The 15,363-nt window shown below is 37.6% G+C and overlaps 1 protein-coding gene across 5 annotated transcripts in view; it reads right to left on the reverse strand.

Moving 5' to 3' along the window:
- The window catches only part of LOC107083494 (galactosylgalactosylxylosylprotein 3-beta-glucuronosyltransferase 1), a 117,578-nt gene that overhangs the window by 51,994 nt on the left and 50,221 nt on the right, over positions 1-15,363 (reverse strand). For all 5 annotated transcript variants that reach the window (XM_015372788.1, XM_015372789.1, XM_015372787.1 and 2 more), the window contains exon 2: positions 6,104-6,301. The gene's annotated coding sequence lies outside the window, so the exon portion shown is untranslated. The remainder of the gene's footprint in view (positions 1-6,103; positions 6,302-15,363) is intronic.

Below are 15,363 nucleotides of genomic sequence, written 5' to 3' on the forward strand. Positions count from 1 at the left end.
CCTACTCTTACCCAGCCCCCTTTCTTCAACCTGCACTCTTTTCTAGTCATACTTGCATCTTCTTCCTCTCCCTCTTTGTTTTTGACCATCTCTCTCTGGGGGCAGATATGGCTGCAGATCAGTAAAAAGCTACTTCTTAGTTTAACTGAAGTCAACAACCCAAGGCACCTGGTTCTTCAAGACATAGCGTGTGTGACAACTCTATAGTAACAAGCCGGGAGGAGCAGATCAGTCTCATCCTTATGTGTATGTATAAAGTATATGTATAGTGCATGTGTGTATTTTTTCTGAGGGTTGTTGGTGTATGTGTGTATGCTTGAGGATGTGTGTGGTTTTTAAGGTTGTCAATGTGTAAGAAGAGTTAGGCATTTTATTCAGGCAATTTTTTAGCATCCCTCTTCAGTTGATATAAGTTAATTTCACCCTGAAAGCCCTCATGCCCAACTATAAATGTTATGTTTCTCCCCTTTTGGGACTTAGAGTTAATGATTTTCAGTTATCAGTTATTCTGTTTCGATTATCGTTGGTTTATTTCCAATTTATATATGTTTAACTAGTCTTTGGTTGCTCTCTGTTGCCCCCTTGTGCCTGCCTCCTTTCCCCTATCTCCCTACTGGTCGCTTCCATCCACACCTGCTCCATATCTTTTTATTAGGCTGGTCTTTGTTCAGTCTCCCATTTGTACACCTCACGTTCAGTCACAGTTTGCTGGTTCCTTGTTGATTATTAGTTGCTTCCTCATCTCTGGCTCCCCACATGAGTTTTCCCTGATGTTTGCTGGTTTTTTGGTTTTCAGTATTTTTTTGTGTTTTGGATGTTTGCCTCAGTTTTTCATTAAATCTACAAGAATTCATATTTGCCTCACTCATCTCTCCTTTTGGTTCCTCAAGCAACCTCACCTCCCTTGTTGATAATAAATTTATGATGTGAAAACTGCCATGTTGATTAGACTTTGGGAATTCAACTCACACCTGTTAAGGGACATTGGTGGTGCTTTCCAAATTATCACATAATTACATAACATATGGTTTTTTTGTTTTTTTTTCCAAGGTCAATATAATAATCTGAATTATTTTTAGGCATAACCCTCCCATTTTCACATGTGCGATGTGTGCCGATGTAAATTGTCAGTCATCCAGCAGTAACCCCAAAACAGGATTAGAGAACAAAGTACAACTAACATAGAGAAGAAAACAGACCCAGAAACATTTTAATTTAATATTTGTCTGGAGTTTTTTTGTTTTTGAAATACTGCAGGATTTCTTTCTAAACATCTGAAGCCATCTGAGCCCTTTTTGCCTGACAGTCGCTTATAACGGCCATTTGTCTGCAAATATTCACTGTACTGTGTAAAAGAAGACTGAATCAACATGAGGATGAACCCATTAGATGATCCACAGGTTCTATATATTACAACAATGTTTTTATTCTTCATCTTCTTCATAGATACATTGATTTACCACCATTAAAAGAATAATCCCCCAATATTTTAATTTTAACAACACTATGGCAAGCCATTTTGATATGTACTAGTTTTACTGATTATGCATTCCTGATATCAGAAAAACACGTTTTCTTAATCTAAATGACCATTTCAAACAAAAGGATATTCTCCACATCTAGAATAAACACTGGATGTCTAGAACTTAATTTCAGATATCCATATTCCTAATATTACTGGTCAGTATTTATATTAACTATGATAAAACAAATTTCAAATATCATAGATACATTTTCAGTCAAGCTGATAAATGTTAAAACGGCCACTTAAAATGTGTAAACTTCTTCATATTGAAAACTTAATTCTTACTAGTATAATTTTGTTTTGTTTTTTACTTTCTAAAATTCAGTTTCTGCAACAAAAATGTAATTCTGAAAATATATTACAGTTAAATCTAAGAGTGTGATTTTAATGACGAATAATCTAATTTTAGTGATCTACAAATGGAGCAGACAGGAGTGCTTTTATTAAATCTAAATACGGCCTGCTACAGTCCACCTCATATGAACTTATGTATTAACTGGAGCAATAATCTTCTCTTTCACCATTTTCATCTCCTTTTCTGATTTAAAATCTAGGAACTTCCTGTTGCCTGTTGTCATGGTGACTCGTCGAATCGGTGCTCCTCTTATAATGGCTTTTCATACTTGTTGCACACACCCTTAACTCTGAGTGGACCTAGTTAAGATTGATTGAACTAATTGATAGCGGTCGTTGTGAAACCCAATACTCAGAGTTCTCGACATTTGGCTAGATCAACTAAGAGTTGCAGATTTGAATCTGAATTTGTTACATCTGCTTCATGAAACAGACCCCTGCTGTTTGCTCTTTTATTCAACCTTAACCTTAACCTTAATGGACTTAGGCTCAAACTTCAACAAGGATTTCTCATAGAGGCTGAGGCAGAGTCCTGCTGTTCCAGAGCAGAATAAACAGCTGAATAATGCGCAACATACACTGGAAAAAATAATGTAACTGCTTTTGGCATTTAATGAATCATATTTAGTTACTTTAACACAATTGTTTTATGTCCTACCCTGCTACTATGAAACTACTGTGTTAAAGTAACTATTTATGATTAAATAAATGCCAATAATGCTTGCAATATTTTTTCACTGTACTAATGAAATCAGGCGCACTCCAACACATTTTTAATGACATACATTTACTAAGTTTGACAATTCATATTTTACCAATTATTTTATGTAATTTACTGGGAAGTTTACAGTAGCCTCTTTAGTATTCCATGAGAAGTTGCCACTGGTATAGAGATGTGTTCCTATTGACAGGAAGATACATAGTGAACCATTGCTATGTTCTGCTGTTAACTATGTGAGGACACACGAAATATGGTGTGCTCTGAAAGAGACATTGAGCTGTGACCTGCTTGCAAGAACCCATCTCTACACTTTCCCACCAATGCTCATCCCTAACAAGATAACTTGAAGGATTGTTTAGAACTGCAAGCTGTGTTTATGTTTCGATCCTGTTTGATTGAAAAAAATCTCTAAATTCTGCTGCACAAAACTATCTGTGGATGAGACCCAAAAATAAGACATTGCATTGATTTTTTTAGATGTTACAGATGCTAATATGATGCCTCCTAACATCTGTTAAATAGTCTTCAAAAACAGGGATTTTCCAGAATGTCAGCTTATGACCCACATGTTGTAGTAAAGAAGACTGATTACCCCGACTATTTGTGGACTTAAACAAAAAAACAACAGAAAAGGTGGAAAATAAGCAACATAGTTTACTAATACACTGAGTTTTTATAAAATGTGTCATCTGATTTAATTTACAGCGACATTCTCATTACAAATTACTTTCAAAATTTTTATTTCCTATCATTTTAACATTTTTAATGTGTTAACATATATGCATAATATATGCATAATATATGCATAAAATATGCTCTTTTGGACCCCCACCCACCTAAAGCATCTTTAAAACACAAGTTTTAATGCTCCTTTACCCGCTGTCACTTGCTTTCCTAGTAACACCTCAACACCCTCTTTCATTTGGTTCGTTAGTACAAATAATGATTGAAAGATTGTCTGCAAAAAAAAACCTGATAATTCTTGGCCCCCCTTGAACCTGACTCCCTCATACTGTTTTTGCTCTGTTTCCCTGCAGCCTCTCCACACCACACTAGGTGTAACATGCTAGGACCTGCAACTCAGTCTATGGTTTTTGCCAAAAGAGAGAGTGAGACCGTGAGAGAGAGAGAGAAAAAGATAGAAATCCAAACAGCAAAAGGTGGTACCATGAGCAGAAAGGTCATCATATAGAAAGCTACATACTGTATACACCAATGTATGGCCTGTATGACTTTAAATTATGCACATTTTGAAGATAATTTATTTTATTACAGAAATTTAACTTTTAAAACTCAAACTTGTTAATTCATCATTCCCTATTTGAAGCCAAACCCCTAAATTTGGAAATCCTTGAAACAAAATTTCTTTCTCCTATCATAGTTGTACAGATTGTGCAACAACAAAAAAAGGCTGTAAAAAATTAGTAGATGGCAACAGTGGTTTTAAGCAGAGTGAAAGACTTTGTATTAAAAAATGTAAATAACAAGAGGCTGACAAAAGTTTTCCTTTTGAACCATTCTGGATGGATTTGTGAAATAAAAATTGCATTTAAATATTATTTACCAATCTTCATCAGGCAACCTTTTCATAGGCCAGAACAATATGGCCTGTACTCAATGAGATGAAATGAGCATCAACAAAACCAATATTTTCTAAGGTGACCCTGACAGTCTGCTTAGTTGCATAACTGTTTTGAATACACATTCAATAACTTTATCGTCTTTTCATGAGCGATTTACACTTGAACAAACTATCACTCAGGCATTTTTTATCATGTGGCATTGCTCACACATCTGCACTGTTCTTGCTCAAGAATTGCCATTGCCACCTAGTGGACACAGCAGAAATCCCAGCCCCTTTCTGTAGAGCAAGAATGCAATAATCATAACCTGGCATAGGAAGGAAGACATGTTTTACATGTAGTACATATGGCAAAATATAGGACAACCACCTGTTAGCCTACATGGAGTTGTTAACAGTAGTCAACATACACTTTGTTAGTATAATCCATTTTTCCTAGTTTATTTCCCATCCACGGTGGAGCTGGTGCCTATCTCCGGCAGTCTATGGGTAAATTGTGAGGTATGCCTTGGGAAAATGTTTCTAAATTTTTACCCAAACCTGTTTTGTTTCGGGGACGGTCTGAGTTTTGACCTCCAATCTCTGCAGTAGTTTGATGAAGCAAATGGTCTGGTTGCTAACCAGTTGCCCTCACCATTGTACCTCCACTCACTAATTACTGGTAATCTAAGTATAGGAAAACTTTAATCCTAAGTAATAATTTAATAACAAGCTTTAATCTCATTATAAAAAACATATTTCAATATGCAAATGTGTTTAGCAGCAATTTGTACTGTTAAAATGAAACACCAAAAACCATTGAATGGAGAGGTCATAAATCATCTCCTATACTTTCCCTTGGATATGAATCAAAGCAAGTCATACCTTTACATTTTCAATAGTAGCTGCTGAGATCTTATTTAGAGTGACTGAGAGGAGCTTGTGATCAGTTTAATTATTTTTTAGGGATAAAAAAGATTCTATTTCTACATTAACTTAAAAGGAAAATATGCTTGTTCCAATAACTAATTTAGCATATAAACCAGATTGATTTTTTTTTTGTTTTGTTTTTTTTACTAAGCAGTTTATAAGTAAAATATTGCCTAGAAGTGTGTGTTTGCCAACCTAAAGGGTTTTAGCCAAGACTTTTCAACAAGTGGTGGAAAGTTTACATCCTCCTTACCCCAGGCTGTCCGGTTACACAACCACACTATTGCTTTTTAATGCAGCAGTGAGACAACAGAGCCTAAAAGCAATTTATCACACTAATCTGTTTTTCCTTCTCCTTCTAACACCTCTTCTTCTAATCATTTGCTGTCTTAGCACCTTAAGATTATCTTCAGCCTCAAAATCGGAAGAGGCATGCATATACAGATCAATTTTTTATAGTTGTCAGATGTGTGAAGCAGGTTCAGGGTGGCGGATGTGGAGTAGCAGCAGTTTGTCCCCTATGATCAACCAAACTCTTTGCAATTCCAGGGAAAATGGTACCTGCCAGTGGACAGCCAGTGGACAATGAGAAAGATGAGAAGTCAAGAAAGGATACAATCACTTTCTCATTTGTCCCTTTAACAACATCCTTTGAACCAAAGAGTTTCAAATGCAGCTCTTTGAAACATACAAAAAGACAGCTATGATGTTTCGGTGGTAAAACTTGAACAAAAGCATAATGGTCAAGGTCAGCCTGACAGCTTTTTACAGACCAAAACAAAGCCCCATCCTGACATAACTGGAAAACATTTTTGGATAGATTTCCCTTCTCTCCACCAAAGAGACCAGTATCATTCGTTCATTGTTTACTCAAGAGATAAGCAATTTTCGTTTTTGGTGCTCAAAAACAAATAGTAAAATGATAAGCATTCCCTCTTGACTAGTAGGAAATGTGCCCCCCCCCCAAAAAACAAAAAACAAACAAAAAACGTGAGGACAAAACATTACTCACAAGCAGGAGCAGTCTCAGGCCCCTCCTTTGGTGTTTTCCTGGCCTCCAGTGCCCTCAGCTCCTGTCACGATCCGTTGTGTGAGCTTGACAGTAGAGGAGCGGAGATGTTCACAGCTCAAGGTGGTCAAGAGGAATAGAAGATGCGTCATGAGCGACATCCGAAATCTCCCCACAGTTTTACATCCTCAGGCCTAGCCCCTGAAGAAACAGAAGCACAAGAGAGAGTAAGACAGGGAAGAGAGTTGTAAGTAAGAATGGGCCTCCTCTCCTAAATACAATGAGAGCCATTGAAAAAAATGGAATGAGCAGGATGACAGCTGTGAGGGGACGCTGCCATACCATAACAGCCAGTGGGTCATTGTCAGAGCCTTGGAGTGTGACAGGTTTTTGTGTTTGTATCTGGACAGCTGTCAGTGGAGATAAACACTGAGCGATCCAGTTCTGTGCATACGTTATACACTGCCTTAGGCCTCCTTCACACCAGACTAAGACTGCAACAAGACACTATCAACCAACCAGAACATGGATGGTCCCTGCAGGGTCTTAGAAAGTTTTTCTTGGATTTCTCAAGAATGCAGTGTTGCTCCTCATTACTTTTGAATGAGGGATCTAAAACTGCTTACAGCTTGTGTGATTGTGGTGGTTTATTACTGTAATGCTATTATATCTTAGACGTTGGCGCTCCATGGAGGAATTCCAGACTAGCAGTGTACACCAGTCCTAATTGAAGACCAGAGAATACATGTATACAGCAGGAATAGCCAAGTTTGCCACAAGCCAAAGTTAAAATAAACTCACACCCAAAGAGTGCCAGCCATGTTATTAAATGATAGTGTTCTTGGATATATATTAGTGATATAATTGTTCCTTATGGTCCTAAGAGAGCGCCTCACTCTCCCTCTGCAGGTTTACTATTGGTTGCGAGAATTTCTAACAGAAGAATGATCTTTTATATTATAAGGCTCCTATTATAAGGCTCCTCTGCCATGGAACCAAATACCAGTTTTAGTCCGTGAGGCAGACACTGTGCCTACTTTTAAGGGTAGGCTTAAAACTACCTTTTTGATAAAGCTTATTGTTAGAGTGGCTCAGGTTATCCCAAGCTATCTCTATAGTTATGCTGCTATAGGCTTTGACTGCTGGAGGACATAGGGACCCGTTTTCATAATTTTGCTGCAATCTATCTCTATTCTTCCATTCTGCAGAATTAGTTTGTTCAATCTCCAAGGCTATGTTCTCTCTGCTTTTTCTCATCATAGTAGCTTCATCTCGTCTGTTCCTGATTGGCTCTGACACCATCCTGGAGAGAAATATAAGTGTATTATTATAAGTTTATAAATATTTGTTTATAGATATTGTTTTTCAGTGTAATCCTGTTTTTCTGACTGTACATAAATTTATGCACTCTCTTTCATCCTCTGACATAGGAGCTGGCTCGGAGCTCATTTGCCTGCCTGTGTCTTTCCTGGACGGGGCCACCTGTGGAGCTGGTTGACAGTTGCCTTTTGTATCTATGCTTATTTTTTTATTTCTGCTTCTTTCTCCTTGAACTCCAGTCGGCCTTGGCAGAATGCCGCTCACACTGAGTCTGGTTCTGCTGAAGGTTTCTTGCAGTTAAAAAGGAGTTTTTTCTCTCCACTTTCGTTACAAGCGTTCTTGGTGTGAGGGTCCCCTCAAACAGCATTTGGGCTAATTGATAGAATAACGTTAAAACTTTCAAGCTCAAATGCAAACATATACCTTTCACCCTGTAAAAGAGAAACTGTTATATTGTATTTTCGTGATTAAAAAATGGAAAGTCGAGAATTAGAGCAACTAGAGAGCAACCAGAACCTCCCGTTTCAAAGCACTGCCAACAGGCAAGGCAAGGCAAATTTATTTGTATAGCACAGTTCAGTACAAAGACAATGCAAAGTGCTTTACATGATTCAAATACAGGGAAATAAAACAGAATCAAAGCAAGTAGGAAAAAATAAAAAAATTATAAAATAAAATAAAAAATGCAAAAAACAAAAAAGAATATTAAAAACATCCTAAACAAATGTGTTTTTAGTCTTGATTTAAAGGAACTCAGGCTTTCCGCACTTTTACAGTTTTCTGGAAGTTTGTTCCAGATAAGTGGAGCAAAGGAACTAAATGCTGCTTCTCCATGTTTAGTTCTGGTTCTAGGTATGCAGAGCAGGCTGGAGCCAGAAGACCTGAGTGGTCTGGAGGGTTGATACACTGATAGCAAGTCTGTGATGTATTTAGGTGCTAAGCCATTCAGAGATTTATAGACTAACAGAAGTATTTTAAAGTCTATTCTCTGAGATACAGGCAGCCAGTGTAAGGACTTTAGAACTGGGGTGATGTGCTCTACTTTCTTAGTCTTAGTGAGGACACGGGCAACAGCATTCTGGATCAGCTGCAGCTGTCTGATCCACTTTTTAGGCAGACCTGTGAAAACATCATTGCAGTAATCAATTAGACTAAAAATAAACGCATGGATTAGTTTTTCCAGATCATGCTGAGACATTAGTCCTTTAATCCTGGAAATGTTCTTCAGGTGATAGAATGCCGACCTTGTAATTGGCTTTAAATGCTTTTGGAATTTTAAGTCTGAATCCAGCACTACACCTAGATTTCGGGCCTGATCAGTGGTTACTAGCTGAAGCGACTGAAGCTGTGTGCTAACTTTAGATCTCTCCTCTATTGGTCCAAAGATTATTACTTCAGTTTTGTTTTTATTCAGTTGAAGAAAATTATGGCACATCCAGGCATTGATTTCTTCTAAACATTTCCTCATCAGTGCTTGAATTGGTTCATAATGACCTGGTGACATGGTGATGTAAAGCTGTGTGTCGTCTGCATAGTTATGGTAGCTGATGTTGTTGTTTTTTATTAACTGAGCAAGAGGGAGCAACAGCACAAAGTCTTTCCAGCACTGACTATGGTATAAACTAAAAAAAAAGGAGCTATATCACAGTTACCATCCACTTCATTGAAGCACGGCAAATAGTCTGACAGCATACATCTTTGTAAAAACCTTGGAAATCATAAGTGTTTTACCTATTTAACTTTTTTTTTTTTTTAAATCAAATTAATATTTTCTTGGTTTGTTATATATTATAAACATGTTTAAAAATGTGTAAGATTTAAAAAAAATATTTTAATGATGTTCTGTTTTGTTCAACATAATGTTAAAAAATTATTTAACCCTTCATATAATGGAGAGTTCCTCTAGATACATAAGAAAAGTCAAGTTTTTCAAAGAATGGACGCTTATCAGTTAATCATAAATCAATCGATTAGCCCAATCAATCTCAGATTAAGTCATTGATTAATAACTTACTACTTGCAAGTGAGCTAACGACAGGCAGATTTAGCCTTTGTCTTCAGCGAGTACTTCCAGTTTAGGAACGCTGTCATTGAATCTGAAGAGCGTGTGTCTCTCTTCTCAGCTGCTGATTGGCTGGTAAGCCTTTATCGTAGATCTCCTGCTCTCTCCTTGCACTAAAAAGAAAAAGCGGTTTTCTCCCACAGCAGAATGTATGCTTATGAAAAAGATTGAGATATAGCAAACTAGCACATTACATAATAGTAATGCAGTGGCCAAAATGTTAAAATCAATTAGTTAAACTACTTTTTGAATTGAAAACTAAAACAGTTCCTAACCCAGTTATCATGCCATCCAGTTACTCCTAAAACAGTTTGTAACACAAATATATAGTCTTAATAAAAATGCACACTGGACTTCAGAACATTTTCTTAATGTATCCTTATATGCTTAAGATAAACTCATGTGAACTTTTTAATAGTGTTTGAAACTGTTAGTGGAGGGCCTAAAACCGTCATATGTATAGGGGAATTATGCAGATTAAAATCTTTTTCTCATGCGATGCAAGGAAAGATAGGATTCTGAAAGGATGCAAGTAGCATTAATTTATGATAAATCAATTATTTCTTAGATTTGTTGCAATCCATTGTTTGTGGATTGATCCTGGAGACCACAGGGCAGTCGTAAACTATCGTGACACCGAGGACATAAAGAAAAACTGATGACATTTTTTTTTTCTGGTTTAATACTCTCCTAAAACATCCATACAAAAAAAAAAAATAAGTAAGCATGGATTCTGAACATTCATAAAATTCATTATATTTTATTCTGAAATACTTTAAAGTATTTTATGATAGTCGTTATTCAAAATCCCAATTATCCCCTAAAAACCTTTCCAAACAACGAAATTATTCATTCAGTCTATCAGTTATTAATATTTGCCTTTCTTCTATATGTACCCTGTGGTGTTAACTCTATTAAAAATATGTATATTGGGAGAAATGACTCAAACACACCAGCTGCAATGCACTCTAATGCCATCCACAATTCCTCTGCATGAATCCCTTTGCTACCGCTCTCCATTATTGATGAGACTTCCTCTGTGGGCTTCATCTGCCACTCCTCATCTGCTGGCAGCGGTTGCACTCGCCCACGAGCGGGTGCAGTCGGTGAGGATGCAGAGAGGGGCCAGCTGATGCCATGCAAGGAAAAAATCCTCCTAATGACAGGATGTCGTTTGGCGCTGCGTGACACATTTGTTATTGGCTTAATCTACATTCAATGGGGTTGTCATCAAGGGGGAAAGTAATTACCATCAAATCCACAGGGAAATGGCCTTTGTATAGGTCCAGCTGAATAAGGATACTCGACCTGGGCTCTCCAATGTACCCACACTCCGCTCTACCAAATCACAGGAAAGGAAGAAAACATGGGAAATGGCTGTAGAGCAAAGCGAGGAAAACAACTTAGAAGGTCACCCTTTGATGAAAAAAAAAAGTTGTATTTATCATGCTGTCTGGCCATCAAAGCAGACAAAATGATCTTCTCTGCATTATTAGCTGTGGTACATGTATTATGTAATTTACGACTTGCTACTGAAGTCAGCTTAGAAGATTCTAAGGAAGATATGAAAAGACTAAACACCCGCACCTCCTACATGACAGGGAGCAATATATTACTCCACCGTGATGACATCATTTCATGTGTAAAACACGATTTGTTTAGTACCTCTATTACATCCTCACCTCAGCGGCAGCAATATCAGGGGGAATTCAGAATGGTTATTAAATTCGAACAGAAGAGTGAGGAAACTCAAGAGATAACAAGAAATGCATTCACCTGCTGAAAGATGTCTTCAAAAAACAGCAATGGATGCAGTGTGGACAAACCAATGAATAAATATGAAAATATATATATAAAAAGGAAGGATTGTAAAATGTCCGGTAGTTTTTTTTTTTCTTTTTTAATAAGGAGACACACTCCAGCAGGACTCATCCTTTTATAGGGTGGAGCAACAAAAATAGGTACAGGATCTAAGGCTGTGCCACTGGTATGAATCCAAAATCCCTTTGTTGTGCTATGTTTTAGTTTCATTAACAAGCCCATTTAATGATTTCTGCTTATTTAAAGTGATACAAGTGCAAATAGATAATGAGCTTTCTAATGATATATTGATAAACATTAGTTCATTTGAAGAGATTCTACCTCAGTTATCAATTAATCCAAAAATCTATAAATCAAATTCCCACATTGCACGCACAGCAGGGTGTACAGTATATGGTTTATTGTCGTCCTCTTGCAAAAAAGTAAATATACACTAATGCTTTACCTTTTGCTTTAATGTAGCAGTAATTTGTGATGTTAACTGTAGATTTGCAGAGACATTTCATTCCACATTAAAAACTGCAATGCTCCCAGAAATGCTGAATGTATTTGGAGCAGAGAAAGCTCAGACAGCAGCAGCTGGCTGCAACACTGTTCAACCGCTGTTCTGTCATGTTCTACTCTGTGGCCAGACACTGAGCACATAATCACACCAGAGCCTGAGCGTGGGTGCACGCATGCTTTCACACACTTTCTGGAAAGTTCATGCTGCACAGGAGACAGTGTGTGGGACTGTGTGTGTGTGTGTTAGTGTTTTCTTTTTTTTCGTCCACTGGCTGACCATGTCAGTCTGTTCATCTGACACTGACAGATGAATGGATGCAGTCTGAAAATAGAAGGCTAGAGCTGAACAGAGTAGGAAACCAGACATGATTGTGGTGGTATTGATTTACTTCAGATCTGCCCCTAACTCCTTAGATAAAATGTTGTTCTTTTCAAACTCATTTTAAACATTTTTGTTGCAATTTTATGCACTGATTTTCAAGATATATATATATATTTTTTTACATTGCAGCTGCTTTACAGAAGAAAACCCCAGATTCAGTAAGCAGGGAAGTAAGCATCTTATGGTGACAGATGTATCTATTTGCCTTTTTACGTATGAGATACAATGGCTTGCAGAGGTACATATGCTGTAAAAGATGGTGCTGGCCAGAAATGAACTCTATGCCTGGGAAAAGATCTTCCTCTGCAGCTCAGGGTAATGTGATGTGCCAGCATCATGCTGTGTGCAAGCCAGAGTTGAAGTTAAGATGGGCTAAAGTTAGAGGAGTGCTGGAAAAAAATTTTAATGGCAGCAAAAAATTGAGACTAGGGCATAGGGTCATTTCAGCAAAGAGCATCACCAACAGTTTACACTACATCCCCATTCTACAAGTAGGATGTCCTACCCAGTGCAAGTAGTGGAGTAAAGGTTGACATTCAAGGTTAATGGCTGAAATATCATCCTGCCTAACAGTCTGCTACATAAATAAAGTTATATAATGATGATTCCTTTACTGATCAGAACTACAACCCCCATGCCAGGGTATCAGGTTACACATCCTCAAGCTGCAGCAGAGTTAAAATCCACCAAACAAACTTTTTCCCCCCTCTATTCATAGGTGACAACTGGTCTGAATGGAGTTACATGAAATTCCAGTTGGATGCCACATTCGACGTGGTGAAGAAAGTCTAGAGCTGTAGTCCGATTTTTGCTGGTAAAAGGACTGCATCCCTCTGCGAAGAAGCTCTAAGCTGAAAAACCATCACAACCTCAGTGGTACCGCCCCTTCACACAAAGGATGAAGCATTTTTAAAGTTATGCTACAATAGCACCTGGTTTCCATTGTGGTCAGACATTTAGCATCCTAGGTGCCCTGTGAGTGGTTCCAAAACTGGACCGCTTAGATGCTACCTGCCTTCCTGAGTAGGTTCTCATCAACCTGCTTAGCTAATTGCATCTTTTAAAAGCTCTGAAGGTTCCCAAAACATTAAGATTCTAAAATATCACCTGTGCTGTTTTGGACTGAGTCTTATTTTCCCATGTGGCTGAGGTGGACATAGGATCCAGACCCGCTGGAGTTAAGCCATTGATGATTTAGCTGCTCACAATGGAACCCAAATTAATTGTTTACCCTCCCATTGGACAGCAACAAGTTTAGGATCTTTTTATTATTTTAGTAGGTGTCTAGCCTGGGCCAATAGAATTAGTAGTTAGATGGTGATTTGTTTAGCAAACATGTTATTATCATTATTCCTGATATGTTAATAACTACTGGTAATTGAGTAAATGATCAGTACATGTAATTAACATTTAACTGAAGATCATTACTTGGTTTTACCTTTGAATGGAATTACAAATTAATTACCAATAACTTCCAGTTCTTGTTATTAAGACATTTATAATCTGCTGGTACAGCTGCACAATATTCCTTACAGCATTTCCATCATAATGTACACTGCAAAAATTTACATTATCTAAATTTGTATGAGATTGCATTTGATTGATTGCAATGCATAAATAATCCACCTTTTAAACTAATCAAATACTGCCATATACTTTTATAAAATGGCACCATGAAAAGCAAAAATGCATCAAAAGGACCTCCTCTGCTGAAATGTTAAAGGTGCATCTGATAATGCACCAGATAACTAAGCTGAGCTGGTGGCCTTTTCCATTTTAAGGACATCTGTCATGGTAGAGAAAACTGCCAGGTTTGTAATGAAAGAGAATTCAGCAATGCCTGATCGGTACGACTCTATGATTAATTCAAGAATGTCACTCGGTGAGTAAATGCTCCTTTATTCTCGTGTTTGTGGGTAATGTTAATAATGCATGCAAGGGACTAAGTTCAACATCCGTCTTGGCAAAGTTCGACATGGAAAGATTTCACCAGCGATGTATGCCTGTCAGCACATCCTTTCTTCTGCCTCTCTTTCCAGTTCTGGCTTGCCGCTATCCTTTATTGTTTTCTCCTCCTTGACGGCTACTCAATTCAACACATAACCCTGATGGGAAGATGTGGCCCATCAGCAGTAATTGTAGAAGTTGTGGTGGCAGAAATTCTCTTGCAGGAAGCAGTGGCATGATCGATCTAGTGTGTGTTAGGTGGTAAGGCAGTCCACAGACCCCCACAGCTCCATGACAATTCAATGGAGCTCATGCCACAGAGCGAAGGATATCCGTTTACAAGAACAATCATCAAGCGCAGGTCACCCTTGAGCCCTTGGAGCTCCCAGCTATCCAGTTAAATCATAATTACCCATTTAGTCCATTATCATCTGGGAAGAGACAGACTAATTTTAATGTTAGCATTTCATTATACTCACATTAAAGAATAAAGGAAATGTCAGAGGCTTAATGGCAATGATGTGATGTAATTATCTCCAAGGTGATTTATTTGAAAGATTTCACGATGATAATCTCATGACACCCTCATACGTTCTGTGAGATACACAACCTAATTGCATACAGTGTTCAGCGGCAAAATGAAATAGCAAGAGATGTGACTGATGGATGCAGCAAAGACCCTCACTCAACCAGGATGATTTGCATATTTGTGACAGTATGCAGGCTTGTGCCTTCTAATCAAGCCCTTTGTTATTGTCCCCCTGTTGTTTTTTTTTTGTTTTTTTTGTTGTTTTTTTTGCCTCAAGACCAAAGCTACACTGCTCTCAGCATAGCCTGGTAGCTGGTTGCCATGGCAATGTAAGGCAGCTGGGACTAGTGGCTTTGAAAGAAAGAGAAAAGAAAGATTCTTTCCAGAATATTATATCCAAAGAAAATCTGATTTATGCCATGGCGGTGCATTAGTCTCTATGACTGCCAGGATACCCATTACTATCTCTGACTTTTACATTCCTCCAAAAAACAAATACCAAAACATCCTTAGCCACTTAGAAGGACTTAAATTTACAAGTTTATTTTATAATTAAATTGTCATTAAAGGAAAAAAACAGATACAAATCATCAGATTATCAAAAACTAAGTCAATTTGTTAAAAAAAGACATTAAAATGTATAAGTGATAGTTTTTTTCTTTCCTTCCCTTTGCAAGTACTTGGAAGAAATAGCATCC

Source organism: Cyprinodon variegatus, unplaced genomic scaffold (assembly GCF_000732505.1).
Source record: "Cyprinodon variegatus isolate N-32 unplaced genomic scaffold, C_variegatus-1.0 Scaffold75, whole genome shotgun sequence".
NCBI lineage: Eukaryota > Metazoa > Chordata > Actinopteri > Cyprinodontiformes > Cyprinodontidae > Cyprinodon > Cyprinodon variegatus.